General features: G+C 39.4%; 1 protein-coding gene across 7 annotated transcripts in view; it reads left to right on the top strand.

The window, feature by feature from the left end:
* Positions 1 to 17,036, top strand: part of GRTP1 (growth hormone regulated TBC protein 1) — a 99,845-nt gene that overhangs the window by 39,344 nt on the left and 43,465 nt on the right. The window lies entirely within an intron of this gene.

Genomic DNA, 17,036 nt, shown 5'->3' with positions numbered 1-17,036 from the left:
GTAAAGCACCTTGTACTGGTATCCCTGCGTCTGCAGTAAGAGGTTGTCACAGACCTAAAAGTGGCAATACTTCAACAAAAAAACTTCAAACACAGACTCCAAGGAGAGACTGCTGAATTGGAATTAATTTGTAAACTGGATACAATTAACTTAGGCTTGAATAGAGACTGGGAGTGGATGGGTCATTACACAAAGTAAAACTATTTCCCCCTGTTTATCCCCTCCCCCACCGTTCCTCAGACGTTCTTGTCAACTGCTGGAAATGGCCCACCTTGATTATCACTACAAAAGGGTCCCCCCCGCTCTCCTGCTGGTAATAGCTCACCTTAAGTGATCACTCTGGTTACAGTGTGTATGGTAACACCCATTGTTTCATGTTCTCTATGTGTATATAAATCTCCCCACTGTATTTTCCACTGAATGCATCCGATGAAGTGAGCTGTAGCTCTCAAAAGCTTATGCTCAAATAAATTTGTTAGTCTCTAAGGTGCCGCAAGTACTCCTTTTTTTTTTTTTTTTTTTAATTATACTGGTATAGTTAAAGCCATACAACTTTCTAGGGTGGACAAGGCCAAAGTGAATAATTTACCTTGTTCCTTGTGGCAGACATCTTTTGACTTTCTAACAGCAGAACTTCCATTTTTGGGGCTCCATGTAATGTTCTTATGCACATATGAATGTATATATGCATCTTCCTAAAAAGCTCATTTTAGAATTCTCTAGTCTTTGATGTTACCAGCTATTGCTTTGAGCTATATTTTGATTATCTCAACCGTGTGTCAGTATGCCGCCTTTTTTCTTTGATCTGTGTGTGTTCCTGGTTGAGTTCTCTGGTGTATTTCCAAACACACATTAGTCTCTTTATCTGTTCCTCGCATTGTTAACAAATGATCATTAATGTTTTTATTTTTCAGCTGACTTATGGTATTGCAAACTTCTGAAAAAGATTAATAAAAACTCCCTCGTTTTGTTCATTAGTCTGAGTTACAGCTTTGTCGATACAGCCTTTCTAAGCATGTTGCTTTGAGAGATCACCCAAGAAATATAGGGCACATGCTGGCAGAATATAAAATGAGACTACAGATGGTTGGCTAAAGTTTAATGCCAGCCTAGTCTAAACATAATTTTAACTCAGACTAATTTACTGATTTACTTGTAAATTCTTCAAAAATTCATTTATATACTCAGAATAAGTGCTGTAAGTTTGTGTGTATGTTTCAAACCATTAAGTCATCAAGTCTGACCCCTTATATGCCATTGGCCATAGAATTTAAATCCAGTTACCCCTGCATTGAGCCCAGTTGTTTGGGTTTGACTGAAGCATGTCTTCCAGAAAAGCATCTAGCCTTGATTTGAAGACATCAAGATATGGAGAATCCACAACTTCGCTTGGTAGTTTGTTCCAATGGTTAATCTCCTTCACTTTTTTTTTAAAGCCTTATTTCTAATTTTGAATTTGTCTGGCTTCAACTTCCAGCCATTGCTGCTGCTTAAGCCTTTTTCCACTAGATTGAAGAGCCTGTTAGCACCTGGTATTTTCTCCCTGTGAAGGTACTTATACACTAAGCTAGACAGATTGAGCTCTCTAAGTCTCTCACTATAAGGCATTTTTTTATAGCCCTAAATCTTTTCAGCACTCTTTCCAATTTTTCAACACCCTTCTGAAAAGGTGGACGTCAGTATTCCAGTATCAATCACACCAATGCCATATACAGAGGTAAAATAACCTCCCTTACTCCTGCTCAGCACTAACCTGTTTATACATCTAAGGATCACATTGGCCTTTCTTTGCAACAGCATCACACTGTCAGCTCATGTAGAGTTGCTTCTCTACCATGACCCCTAAATCCTTTTCACATCCCTTTCAAAACAGAACTCAACTTTAACTGTGGAATTGGGACTGGTGTTTCCATAATTTAAACAAATCAAACAAACCCACACCAGATAAAATTACTATTGCGTAAGTGGGGTTTTTAACAGGTCATACTTCCTCATCCACTTTTTTCTGAATCCTTAGGCAACTCCACTAAATTTAGTTCATGCACTCTTTTACTAAGGGTCAGACACTTCATCCTGCAAATACACTCTAAAGAACCACCTTTACCCAACCACTCTTTGTGTACCATGAACCTTAAATACAGCTTATTCTACTATGCAACTACAATAAAATAATTAATTGTGGAGAACCTTGATTTAAAATACTGCAGGAGTGTAAAGAAGATTTCTAGAGAATGGGGATGAGTGGGAGATGATATTGGTGGGGGACCACTGAGACAATGTTGATTCCCTCGTCCCATCTTTTTTTCCTTATGCTTTCCATTAAATGCTCGGACTTTGACTTAGTCTAAATGCAGTTGTGCCCCAGGGACCTCTTGATGCATAAGGGGTGTATTGGTGTTACAAGAATCCCCTAGATATGGTATTTACATTTTAGTTCACTAAAGATGTTATGTAGGGTCTCTAATGAAAGCCTGTGTCATACGGTCGTCTTAATCATCACAAGATATATGTATGGGCGATATTTAAGGAGTTACTTTTTGTACAGATATCTATGTTCTTAAAGCATGTATTTGGTGACCCGCTTAGACGAGTTCCCCCAAACAGGAAGTAACAATCATTTATCTCTCTGGCAACATGTAAATTAAGTATTGTAAGCTTTATAATGGATGTCCATTTACACACTAAGTCAGATATTAATGAGGAGCTTAAGGCGATCGCAGGGAAAAACAAAAACAGCAGGGGTCGTCCTGTTTAGGAGTAAGACAGTGTACTTTTGAAACTATATCTGGAGTGTAGATGAACCCCGGGGTATTCCTTTGATCTGTGAGGACAACCTGCCAGCAGGCTTGATAAGGGATCTCAGCCAAACTGGTTGAAAATGCTGAGAAGAGGACTTGGGGTAAGCTATTTTGTGGGAAATAGGGGAATGTTTAGTTAAGTTTAGACTTCAGAAAGCGTGTTATGATTTCATTTTATATGTAACCATTTGTGTACAGTATTGTCACTCTGTATCACTGAATCTTTTTTTAATAATAAACTGATTCTTGTTTTCTCTGTGTGTGTGTGTGTGTACACGTGTGTGTGAATATACATGATGTGCTGTGTATTAAGTGGTGAGCCTGAGTTGAATGTGGTGTGTACTATTTGTGTGGGAATAGTGGATCTAAGAATTCTTTAAGTGTTCAGTGGAATAAAGGCTGAGCACTCCAGAGGAATTCTTGGAGGACTCGGGAGTTGGTGTGTACCTGTTGCTCATCTGTACAGAGAGTATGAGGACTGCAGAGGCCTGAAAAGTAGTGCTTGTTTTGCCAGTGGCTGGTGGAGTCAGGGAGCTGATCCACAGCAGGCACTGGTAAGACTTCCTCACACTAAGGGCAGGTGGGGGGAGGTGCCTCACAATTCTGTATCTCTGGGCACCAGTGCTGAAACCAGGGAGGTCAGGAGGCCGTGGCCCCCCCACTTTTTAACAAAAGAAATATAACTGCAGAATTCATGTCCCTTGCAAATCTCCTTCCGCGCCACCCCTCCACCCCTGCAAAATAATAGATTCTGATGGGGAGGAGCTGTAATTACACCTTTTGCCCACCAGGAGCTGCTGTAGCGCCAGAAGAGAAGTCAGTTGGCTCACCACCAGAGCAGCTAGCCAGTGAGAGGGAGGGGGGCACTTTGGCCTTGGGTCCCCTACTTCTACAAAGATTCTGGTGCTCTTGTCCCTGGGAAGCATCACAGCAGTGTGTCCGAAGTGTGGGGCATGCTATGCCTTCTGGGGGTTTGAGGAGTGGCAGGGAATGGATAGGCTTTTCAATTTTTTCCAGAGACTCTGATTTAATTTTTTAAAAGTCTCTGTTGTGATGAGTCTGAAGAAAAGCTTGGAAACGTGACCCAAGTGTAACTAATGCACTTTTATCTGCCAGAATTTGCGGAGACTGAAACAACTACTCTAGCGTATAGTAGCTGCTAACTCAAGTGGTAAGGACTCTGAGTGATCACTCCATCTCTGGTGCTAAAAGCCTATTGATGGCAGAGCTGGAGGGGTTTTGGCACGTGGTGGTAGAGTAATTGATTTCATTTTCCTGAAGGAGGGCTGAACTTTCAAAAGTTTGGGAAATGCTGTGTCGTTTGTAGGGTTTACTAGGGATTCATTATATTCGAAACTTAAAAGTTTGCAAAATTAAAATTTTGATTTACTGTTTCACAATGTAGTTGGGTCAGTTATTATTTTGTATAAATTTAAACTGTTAGCAATAGATGCTACTGAATTGATGTCAATATAGTTTATACATAAATGACATGTTTGCCCAGTGTTATGGAAGAATGAGGAACTTGTTATACAGTAAGTAATGTAACTTTTGTCCACTTATATGTATAAGAAATTATTAGTTATTTACCACCAAGGAGAAGCTAGGAGAGTCAAGCATCATGTAGGAACTTTATTCGTCATTTTATGGATTATCTGTCTGATTTGCTAGAAGCCTTTAATATACTAGGTTTTCTATCTTGCTGCTGGTAATGAAATCTCACTTGTGCCTGCTATATTTGTAAACTGGTATATTGAGATTAAAATCAATTCTGTTGATTGCTTCTTTAATCTTGAAATAAGTGGATTGTGTTATTTTGCTATATAGTAAGAGTTTGAAGAATTGGACTGGTTTCCTTCACCAGATATCAAACTAGAGTCGAGTGTGAGTGTGTTGAACTTCCTATTTTAAACTTCATCCACCCATCCGAGTCTTTTATGGAACACTGCATGCAGTGTATGTCCCACAGTGTGACTATAGCACTCTTGTAAAGCAAACATAACTTTGTAGGGTTATTTTTAAGTACAAATAATCTGATTAGCAGCACAGCATTTTTCACTTAGCTATGTTAAGAATAGGTAATCTTCTTGTACTTGATCTTTAACTGACAATATAGCTGTCCTCCATGATCCTATGAACAAACATAGAAAGCCAGGAATCCTTGTTTAGTTGGAAGGCATGAGTCCTTAAGACTTACTTGTACAACTGTGAATTCATTAAAGAGCAGTTGTCTCTCTCTAATAAACACATCAAGAAGTTTTTGCTAAATTATATTGTTTTTTAATAACGCCAATCAATTGGGTAGTTTAGGCTAAAATGCTGTACGAGACTAAAATGATTTATGAATGAATTTCTTAAACATCACTTCAGAAGTTAGCAATTGGGTGACCCTAAACACTCTTACTATAAAATGTTCACTTATTTACACCATATAAGTGACACAGGCTCAGTGGCTGGAGATAAGCCAGACTATTTGGAAACATCCAGGTGGTGAATAATCTATGTAACTTTTTATCTGCCAGCTCCTCGCTATTATGAAAAGCATCCTGTTTAGGAAAGGAGCTATTCGTATCATTCATGGAGGAGGAGACGCTGAGCATCTGCTTTCTCTCTTTCCTTCCTAAATTTTGGCTACCTAAGCACTTTCAAATAGGCTGTACAAAGTTTATCAAACTAGACGTAGATATATCAATGACGTGAGCAGCTGGGATATTTAAATTAATATTAATCTGGTTAGAATTGTCCTAGGTAGACTTTGTCAAAACAGCAGGTCACGTTCTCCAATGTCTGTAACACTTGCAGATATCATTACTACATAAAATTGGTTTTGTTTTGACTATGTCTGTGAGGTGACTTTAGAATTCAGTCTGGGCATGCTTATTACAGCAAACAAAGATGAAATACAATTTGTTATATTATCTTTCCCTTTTTTCTCTCTAACTCTGTTATCTTTATCATAAATAATCTTCTCTACCTCTCCTCACCAGTAGGACATGGTTGTTTAAAAAGGAGTTGACCGTTAACCTCCCCTCAAAGTATCCATAATGAAAAACTAATCCTTATTGAGAGTCTTGGTTAGTATTTTTGTGTAACATCTGGGGAGGATGTTCACTTATAGCATTGAGCTATAGAATATCTGTCTTTTCATTTCAGAATGAGTAGAAAATTACATTCTGTTCTTTATCCCTTATGACACCCTGTGCCTACATATAGTAACTTGGCACATCATTAATTAGGCACATTAAAATGTGTAGGTGATTTTATTTATTATGTCCTTGTACCAGGCTCTATGTGCTACACTACTGAGAAGGTGGAGGCAAGCCAACTTCCAAGCTTTTTTCATTTTTATGACACTGACTGTATTTTTTTAGGTGGATACACGACGCAGCTATGTAAATATAAGGTTTCCACTCTTTGTTGTGCTGTCTAGGGAGAAATGACTAATTTACTGAGACAGACTGCACAGACTACTGCCAACCCCACATGTTCAAAAATGAGTTAGGACCCCCCCTTCCCTATGAGTGGCTTAAAAATCATGAGACTGTTTAAATATAGCAAACTTTGGTTCTTTTTATTTGCCTTCCAAGTTTTGAGCCTTTCAGGTGCATTCAGGTCATTGTTTTCAAGCTTGTCTCCACAACCCAGAGAGTTAGAAACTTACTTAAAATCATCACAGCTGAGTTTTTTTTTTATCATGGAATCGTGTGTCTTCAAGAATTGGGGCTTTAAGTAAAACCCCAAATATTGCCACATGAGTTGGCAACTTTTAAGTCTTCCTCCTCCCCTTCCTGTTGTGATTCCCCCACTTCCTCCCAAACATGATGGTGTTAGAGCATTACTCATTCTGCTCCCATGCAGCTGGTCAGGGAGTAGAACGTTGCTCTGCCATATTGGGCAAAGCAGGCCATGGATTTCCAACCAGAGAGCTGCAGTGAATGAATGAGCCATGTAGGAGCTGCGTGAGTAAGATTAATAGATTTTTTTTTTTTTTTTTTAAGGCCAAGAGGGACTATTTTGTCATTTAGTCTGACTCCGCACAGAATGCAGGCCATAGAACTTCACCCAGTGATTCTTGCATTAAACCTATAACTTCTATTTGAGCTACGGGGTATCTTTTTAGAAAAGAGAGATTCCCACTGTCAGGTTGTTAAAGTAATGCTTCACAATCTTCAAGTAACGTGTAATCCTATTCATTTTAAAGCAATTTACTTATAAAAATGTAATCTCGAAGGATCTTATTCCTTTCATTACATAAAAAGTATCTACAGTTTCTTTCCACTACTTCTGCCAATTACTACCTCCAGCTAATTCTCTCCAGCACCCAGTGTTTCCCTAGATCCCAGAATATGGAGTGCAGGGAAGTCCAGCCTCAAACAGCAGCCTCTGCCCTGCACCAAACAACCTTCTTTCAGTGTTGCAGAGGCAGCCCCAGCTTCAGTCTCACCTGTTCTGGTAAGACAGGCAGGGACAGTGTTGATTTAAAAAAAAAAAAGGGGGGGGGGGACTGAATACAGACTCAGCTAATGTTTTGAATGATGGACACAATTGTTTAATTTTGTGATGATCCTGTCCATTTTGGGATGAGTGGCAAGTCCGGCACGTACCAGCCACAAACTCCATAAAACAAATTGGACACACCCAAAATCAGGGCTGGAGAGTGTAGATACAGCGATGTTGGACAATCGGGACAATGAATTTCAGTAATGGAAATTTTAGAGAAACGTTTGGTGTCAGAGAAGGGCAAGAGCCTTTCTTGTTTCTTCAAGTACCTCTTGTTAAAGCAAATAGTTTGCACTTGCAACACTTCTCTACCTTCTCCTGTTGAACCCTTTTAGGTTAGGCCTGGGTGCTATCTGATGCATGAATTGAAAAGTTTGTTTTGTTACATTTAACAAAGGGATCATTGAATATTTTTTTCGTAATTGTTTTTGTTATGATAGAAAAATTCTAAATGAGGTAGAATTTAGAAGTCTGTTACTAGTTAACATACAGGCTAGAGTAAACATTAGAAAGTGATCTGAATGACTTGTAATCTTTGCCTTTTGATTTTTATCATTCTGACAAATAATTTGGTGGTAATAAACACAGAAGTAATCAGTAATACTTTACAGATCACTTTTTGAATCTAGTAATTGGTAGTTTGTAGTAGTGGTTTTTTAAAGTAACTTTCATAGTCCTACCCACAGCAAAGGTTTGGAAATAGAGGTGGTCTATTGTGGTGGATTGCTACACAAAACTAAAGAAATATAGTAAGTCTTAGTTCAAGGAGTAACAAAGCAGGCTCCTGCTTAGCACCTCTGTGGTTTGTGACTCTTACATATGGCATACACTCTTAAAATACTGTTCTGAGCACCTTATGCATCAGATTATCTGCTAATCACACATCTGGGTCATTTTCAAAGATCTCAGTCTCCCAAAATGTGGTAGCTTTTTTTCCCCTTTGTCATGAACATCGTACAAATATTCTTGTGAACAAAATCTTTTGAGGTCTTCTGCAAAACCTGATTTTAATTCCTTAATTACTTCATGCATCAAAACTATGCCACATAGCTGGACATGTCTTCTCCCATTCTTGGGGTGATATGTATGTAGGGTATGCAACAGAACTACAATACTGTCACAGGTGTTGGCTACTGCCTCAAATTCCGAACCTTAGTGATGCCTCAAAGCTCCTGTGATGTGTATGTGTTTAGAGTATACATGTAATAGTTTAACCACCTGTAAAGTTTCTGTGTGGAAACTTTGTATTCTGTCTCTTCTCCATTTCACATAACTTTTCCCCATGTGCCTTATTTTCCAAACCTTCTATAATTTGCGGCTCCTCTCTGATCTATCTCCAAGTCTTAAAAAAAATAAAATAATAATAATACATGAAACTAAACAGTATTTCAATGAAAGCCAGATTACAGCTTATAAGCAGGACGTTACTATTTATAAAAGGCAATATAGCATTTGTCTCACCGCACACACACACCCCCACTACTATTCTTAATAATAAAACATCACTAAAATATTTAATCTTTCTGTGTATTACTACCCATATTACCCCATTATATATTATCTTAATCCTTCCTGTAAGAATCATTTATATTTACCCCCAACCAGTGTAATTTATGTTAAACTCTTTTTAAAGTTTATCCTTCCATATGTTAATATTGTACTCCAAATTATTTGAAATTCCTCCTTGCTTTATACTTCTAAATTTCGTTAACATACACTCTTATTTGTCCTCAAGTAGTTTACAAAAATATTGATTAGTAAATGACCAGAATGGACCTTAATCAAAATCTCCTCCCAATTTGACACAGGCACTAATTATACTGTGTTAGATTTTTTTTTTATTAGCATATGGTGTAATTTCACTAGGAGAATGAATCTTGATATGTCTTCAGAGGGCGAAGACATACTAGGCCACCTGGGTTCTTTATCCACTAAATTTTCATGTGAAAGAAAACAAGTTACATGGTAAAATTTATTAGATGATGTTGCCTATTATTTTTCAACATTTCCCCTTTAGGTGCTGACAGATTCATCACTTTATTAACAATTCGAGGAATTTACTTGGTTTGAAGTTAAATTTAGTGACCTACAATTCATTCTCCCAACTCATCTTAAAATACAAACATGATGTTTACCCTTTTTTCCAGCCCTCTGGGACCTCACCTGCCCTCCAGGAGTTCATGGTTCCAACACTGCAAATACTAGTAGTTCCTGTAGTACTCTAGGGTGAGCTCCAGTAGACCAATTTGATTTTAATACCTCAGGTTAAACAGCTCTTAGCCAGCTCTTCCCCCCATTTTGTCTAATAGCGTCTCTTTCCATTACTTACTGCAGGTATCTCATTACTAATTTAGGTAATTTTTACTGTCTTTTTGACTTGCAGCCACCATCAGAAGCTGCTAATCTTAAAGTTATGATGTAGTATAATGCTCCCAGCTGTCAAGATGGCACCCAAGTTCACTTCCTTCACAGTGATCAAACACAGAGCCATCCACTTCATCTGTTAATCAAAGATATAAAGTACTGATCCTGAGAACTGCTGAGTTCCCATCGCACCATTGGAGTCAATGGGAGTTGTGGGGCTCATCACTTCTCAGGATAAAGATTTTTTTATAAGTAATAAAAAAAAAAAATGTTGAAACCATCTTCACAAACTTCCCACACATTTTACCATTACTATATGGTGCTGGTATGTGTATTTAGACATACATTTGAGAGGGAGATCACTAGACAAGGGATGGTTCCAAGCTATTTTTTTTTAAGTGGTCTTGTTAATCCTGGTTTCAGAGTAACAGCCGTGTTAGTCTGTATTCTCAAAAAGAAAAGGAGTACTTGTGGCACCTTAGAGACTAACCCATTTATTTGAGCATATATTATGCTCAAATAAATTGGTTAGTCTCTAAGGTGCCACAAGTACTCCTTTTCTTCTTGTTAATCCTGGGGCTTAGTGAACTATCAAAAATATATAAATTTTTTTTTATTGCAAAATGGTCTAGTCCAGTTAAGAATTTATAAGACAGTGGAAACCTGCTTTAAATTGTATTTCATCTGTCCCTATCATAATCATTTGTGTCTGCTTGAATCCTACAAGTAATGTGTCCAATACAAAGTTGCTGAAGATGGAATTGCCTGCTAGGGCTATAGAGCAGTAATGAGATTTGCAGGAAATAAGGATAAAGATTGTAAGGACTCTAATGCCTTGTTCTCAGTTACAAATAGATTAAGAATAAGATCCAAAAATAAAAAGCACCACATATAACACTTTTATATCCTTAAACCACTGACTTTGTGTGTGTGAGAGAGAGAGTAGTAAAAATGCTACTCCAAAAAGTAACTTGATATGAATTCAAAACTGTTGTGGACATGGCTGCAAAGAACTATTAAAAAACATGTGAAGGGTTGTTTACAGAAAAGGCCTGGGATCAATTCTCATTAGTAAACAATGCCAAAATAGGAGAGCAATTTAGATTAAATATTGAAATTTTTATAACCATGAGAACAATTAAGCCCTGAAACAAGCTGCAGAGAGGTTGGAAAATCACCTTCACTGTGATGAGACTAGATGCCCATCTGTCAAAGGTGGCATGGACAATTAGATTCATCCTGCTGTGTTACAAAAGGTCATTTGGGTCACAGAGGACCTGCTAGAGGTCCTCTGTGACCCAAATGGTTCTGTGAAAACCGAAGACATTTTGTATGGAGCATCTGTGACTGCATAGTCCAGGTGGCTGTATATGGAGACACTCACTATTCCAGAGGTGGGCAAACTGCGGCCTGCAGGACCCTCCTGCCCGGCCCCTGAGCTCCTGGCCTGGGAGGCTAGCCCCGGCCCTTCCCCCGCTGTTCCCCCTCCCCCGCAGCATCAGCTCACTGCACCACCAGCCCAATGCTCTGGGTGGTGGGGCTGCGAGCTCCTGGGGCAGCGCAGCTGCAGAGCCCGCCCTGACCCGGTGCTCTGTGCGGCGCGGTGACATGGCTGGCTCCTGCCGGGCAGCGCGGCTGTAGCGTCGCCAGACACCGGTGCTTCAGGCAGCATGGTCAGGGGGCGGGGGGAGGTTGGATGGAGGGCAGGGGAGTTTGAGGGAGTGGGCAGGGGTCCTGGGGGGGCAGTCAGGAAGGAGGGGGGGGGGGTTGGATGAGATGGCAGGGGGCAGTCAGGGGCGGGGGGCCTGGGAGCGGTCAGGGGACAGGGAGAAGGGGGTGGTGGATGGGGCAGGAGTCCTGGGTGGCCCATCAGGGGGTGAGAAGCAGGGGGGTTGGATAGGGGTTGGGGGCTGGGCCACGCCTGGCTGTCTGGGGAGGCACAGCCTCCTCTAACCGGCCCTCCATACAATTTTGGGAACCCGATGTGGCCCTCAGGCCAAAAAGTTTGCCCGCCCCTGCTCTATTCTGTGGTCACTAAAGTTCACCTGTAGAGTTTAGGCTTTACTGTGACAGACTGCTTTTCTTTTAATTCTTTTAATGCCATATCTTTCTAGAATTAGAATGTTAACATCAAAGCAGGGTGGATTTAATTTAAATCAAATTGATTTAAATCACTAGTCAGGAAGACTCAATTTAATCACGGATTTCTACATAAAAGTGCATTCTTGTTGATTGTTATAACCTTAATACATATTCTTCACAACTCCGAGATAGATGAGACCCAAATTGGGTCTCCTTTACAGCCTGCTGCCATTATAGGTTTTCCCTTCTAGTGAGAGAATGGTATGGTAGATCTCAAATCAATGAAGGATACACTCAGAAAGACCTCAAGACTTCTGGAATATGCTGCTCAAACAGTTTCACTTTTGTTTCTACTGCCTGTCCCTCCCTTCTCACAATTATCTCCAGACTTCTTCTCCTTGTCCAGATCTATTCCGCCCCCAACAATCTTCTATTCATTGAACTTTTTGAAACTTTGCACTTTTAGAGAGAGGTAAGGGATTGACCCTGTGTACACAAATTTGCAGAGGGACAATAGGGTTGAGGTCTGTTATTTCATTCATTTATTCATTTATTCAACATTTTTGCTGTTAACAAGCATGTTATCTCTGAAGACACAAATCCACAGTTTGAGAACTGCAAAATTAAGCATCTCTGATGGTATCTTCTAGACTTAGCACTGAGTCCCATTGGGTAGGTAGAAAGATTAACCTAAATAATCTGTACAGAAGCCCCTGGAACCCTTAAGATTGGGTTCCTAATCCATGAACTATTGGAACTCATTTACAAAACTTTTCTTAAACATTACATGAATATATTGTTTCATACTATAGAATTAGAGTTTATAATCCCCTATTCCATGATGAGACATTATAGCTCAAAGATATATCTTTATCTTTAGCTAGGTTTTTTCCTCAAAAAGCATTTTATCAAAAAAATCATTGATTTTTATCCACCCTGCATCAAAGCTATATTTTCACCAACGTATTACATTTGTCATTAAAATCACTGTAAATGACTGAAAATCTGTAGGTAGTTTTTTACATAAGGAACTTTCAGGAACACTTCTGGGTTGTACTTGAATACCGTGCTCCCAATTTTGATATACAGGCTCTCCCTGACTTATACAATTGTTCCATTCCGGAAAGCCTTGTGTAACCTGAATTTTATGTAAATTCGAAACATATATTGTGCAAGCATAAAAAGCAAACAATTACAACAAAAATATTGCATTTACCTTAATCCTATTGTTATCTTGGCACATTGAAGGCTGCATTTTGGTGGTGGATGACAATGGGCTTAATTTGTAGATGAGGAAAGAGAGGAGGAGACAGGCATTACATCATCAGGGTCGTCAGAGGGGGCTTTGGAGGTGGAAGGCTGTGGAGATGTGGACGTTGCAGGGTCTTTCAACCTTCCTTACAAACTTACCAAGAGATGACTGGATAGTGTAGCCTTTTTCCTTTCTTCATATATCTGTCTATAGTAGGCCAGCGTTTCGTCAATGCCTCTGTTCACTTTCAAGAATCATGAGGAAATGGGGTCCATCTTCTCAAACCTTGCCATTGCAGAGTCAATCTCACGAAATGCAAGTGCCATCTCCTTGGTGTTGAAGTATCGTGGCTCTTCTACTTCTTCAACTTCATTCTCTGCTTCAGTCTGCTGTTTTACTGCTTCTGATTCCATGAGATCCTCATTTGATGATTCAGCTCCATGGGATTCGATAAGCTCATCCACATCACCAACATCAACCTCCAGCTCAAGCTTCTCGGCAAGCTTCACAATTTCATCTGTCACCTCCTCACATGTTTTGTCTCTTTCGAAACCTTTAAAGCTGTGTACGAACTGTGGGCACGCTTTCTTCCATACGACATTCAAACAAACTTGGGTAACCTCTGCCCAGGCCTTAGCAATGTTTATGATGGCTTGGTAAATGTTATATGATTTCCAAAAATCGTGTAAAGTCTTGCCAGTCTCTCTGTCAGTTGGTTCTACTGCTCGTGCAAATGTTCTTTGTAGATAATAGGCTTTAAAATTAACAATGACCCCCTGATCCATGGGCTGTAGGATCGAAGTCATGTTAGGAGGCAGAAACACGACTTTTACATTAGGGTGAAAGTCGTCTAAATGTGTGGGATGTCCAGGAGTATTATCAACGATAAGCATAGTCTTGTATGGGATGTCGTTTTCTCTGCAGAATTTCTCCACTTCAGGGATAAATAAATTTATAAACCAGTCTTTGAAAAGTGCCATTGTGATCCTAGCCTTTCGATTTGAACGGAAATGAACTGGAAGGGTAGCCTTGCTAATGCCTTTAAACACCCGGGGATTTTCTGAATGATAAACAAGCAACAATTTCAATTTGCAATCTCTAGCTGCATTACCCCCAAGCAAAAGTGTTAGCCTGTCTTTCGCAGCCTTAAACCCTGGCATCATCTTTTCCTCGTTTGAAATGTATGTTCTGTCTGGCATTTTTTTCCAAAACAATCCAGTTTTGTCGACGTTAAAGATTTGCTGTGCTGTATAACCACCTTCTTCTGTAAGTTTTCATAACACTTTAGGATACTTTTCAGCTGCTTTTGTATCAGCACTAGCAGCCTCACCATTCACTTTTACATTGTGAAAATTTGCACATTGTTTAAATCTATTAAACCACCCATGACTAGCCACAAACTTTGCGTTAGGATCACTGTATTTTCCCTTTACGTCTTCAAAAATACTTTTAGCCTTCGCTTGAATAATCATTAGTTTTTGAATCTGATCTTCCATCCACAGTAATAGCTTTTCCATTTCCTTCATAGCACCAGAACGCTGCTTCATTACGACTATTGATTTTAAAGGAGCAGAGCCTTTCACATACTCTTTTATACGTGCACTATCATTCAAAATACTTTTCACTGTTGAGGTAGCCAAATCGAGTTCACAAGCAATTGACGACAGGCTTTGTCTGCCATCATACTTTTTCACTATTTTCATTTTCTGCTCTAAATCAATCTTCTTTCGCTGACCAACTGCTCCTGCACTCTTGCTATCATTTGGTCACTTTCCAGGCATGATTTGAATGAAATAATAGGGTGAAATAACAGAAATACAGTATCACTGAAATAACACGAGACTGAGAAGATGTGAGAGTGCAAAGCCTTCCCTTTGTAGGAGATGCTACTGCTGTATTCCTCCGCACGCCGCACTACAGTACTTTGCGTTTCTGTATGCTACGCAATATTTTCCGCAACTCAAACATTTTATTTATGCCTCATGGAACTTTTTGCGTAAGGTCGAATTTGCGTAAGTCGGGTCTTGCGTACCCAGGGAGCGTCTGTATAAAAAATAAATACCTTAGGCCCTGACACTTCTAGTATATGCTTTTCTTTTCTGTATTGGCTATAATATCCTGGAAAAGGCTTGATAATCTGTGATATAAATCTGTTTAAAATGATAAATCTTTATTTTTTTCATTTGTCTTGCAACGCTCTCTTCATTTTACATTTAATATTCAATTTCTGCTTATGAAGGCCAGCATGGAAACTGTTACATTCGGAACAACCAGGGTACCCTAGTTAGAAAAGGAAGACACTGCTCAGCTGTGTAGCACTATGTAACATTTTAGTTTATAGTTTATAATATATTTTTAATCTAAACGAGGTTTCCCTGCGACTGTTTAATCAGCAGTTTCTAATTCAGAAGACCCAGTAGCTGAGGAATGACTTATCTAACTTTACTCTGGCATTTCTAACAAGTTGGGTTGGTGGCCTGACACTCACTGAGATCCTGACATTCCTTTTATTGCAGTACCATAAAGATTGAAAAGAGCAGCTGCTGTTGATTTCAGCATATCAGATGATCACAGCAATACATAGCAGAGAGCATGTGAAACTTCAGTACCACTACACTCTGCAGTGGTTAGAGTCTATTTAATGTTCCTGAATCTCAAACATGCTCAAAAAAGAAAATTGCTTTGTGTTTAATTGCTTGGGGCGGGTTGCTTGTTTTTCCTGCTTCCTTCTCCCATTGCTAAAGTGCTTATTCTTTTCTTTGAAGTAGCATTTTTTAAATTCCTGGTTTACAGAAAACTAATGCTTCTGTACATTTGAGCGTTTTGATTTATTTTCTTTACCTATGTTCCAAGTCGCAAGTGAGTCAGAGGAGCATAAAACATGAAGGAAGAGAATTGTTGTATTGGCTATTTGACTGTGATTTTTATCCACCCTGCATTTTCACTCCACTCTGGCAGCCAAAATTTTCAGAGGGGTCCATATACATCTTACTGACTGTTTTGTTTCAGTACTCAGAGCTTTCCTATGACTGATCCTAGAGTGGAGGCTGAAGGGATGTATATAGTAGCAATAATGCACATGGATAAAGCTTTCTGCAGAAGCAGGTGAATCTTGGGTGGGAAGGAAGAAATTATAGATTACAAATAAAGGGCAAGAGTCCGAAAGGTTGTGTTGTGCTTTGTTGTGCCATGAGAGTGGCTCTGGAAGTTGGATATGAAAAATGTAGAGATAAATATTATTGGGTTGTAAGCAAGGGAGGGTGAGGTTGTTTGGGTAGGTCTTTGTAAAGTGCCTAGCACACATTTTAAACTTAATAATAATAATAAAATTTCCATTATAATTTACTATTCTTGAATTCAGAGTTCTGCAGGTGGAAATTTGTGTTGTGTTCTCATACCGTCTGCTGTTTCTGGGCTTCTCAAGGATACTTGGAAATCTACTGTTTAGGGGTTGGTAGGGTTATAAAATTATTTAAGGCTAGTGGGTTTTTCTCCCCCGTATTGTTTCATTTTCACTTAAACCATCTCTGTACTTGTCCTGTGTGTTTGGGAGTCTTGGTAGAGACCAACAAAAATGACATGAGGACTTAACTATTAATCCTCTTATCCCATGAGGTTGTAAGTGAAGGTACAGTGAGATGCTTGCATTACCAGTTGGTGTGCTTGTTTTGCGCCATGAGTAAATAATACTAATAACTGAGGTCTTGTCAGACCCACACCTATGAACACTAACTCTTTTAAATATAATATACACACACATGTATGTGTCTGCATGTGTTCACACAGGCTTTTTTAGGTTTCTTGTTTAGATGGGGGTAGCTACCAACCCCTAATTGGCTTTAACTGCTCCTTCTGCTTGGATTGGGAGCGATCAGCTGTGGTTGGGATTACAAAAACATTTAGCAAAGCTGAGGAATGAACTGTTGGGAGTTGGGATAGGGAGTGGTTGTGCCAGACTTGGAGGAAGTAATTTTTTGTGTGGAGGGATCAGCGGTTGCTGAGGCACAGTTGATGATCTGAGGGTGCAAATACCCTTGTTC

The sequence above is a fragment of the Lepidochelys kempii genome, chromosome 1 (assembly GCF_965140265.1).
Source record: "Lepidochelys kempii isolate rLepKem1 chromosome 1, rLepKem1.hap2, whole genome shotgun sequence".
NCBI lineage: Eukaryota > Metazoa > Chordata > Testudines > Cheloniidae > Lepidochelys > Lepidochelys kempii.
Note: the sequence above shows the minus strand (reverse complement) of the source record. Positions and strands in the feature narration are given on the sequence as shown.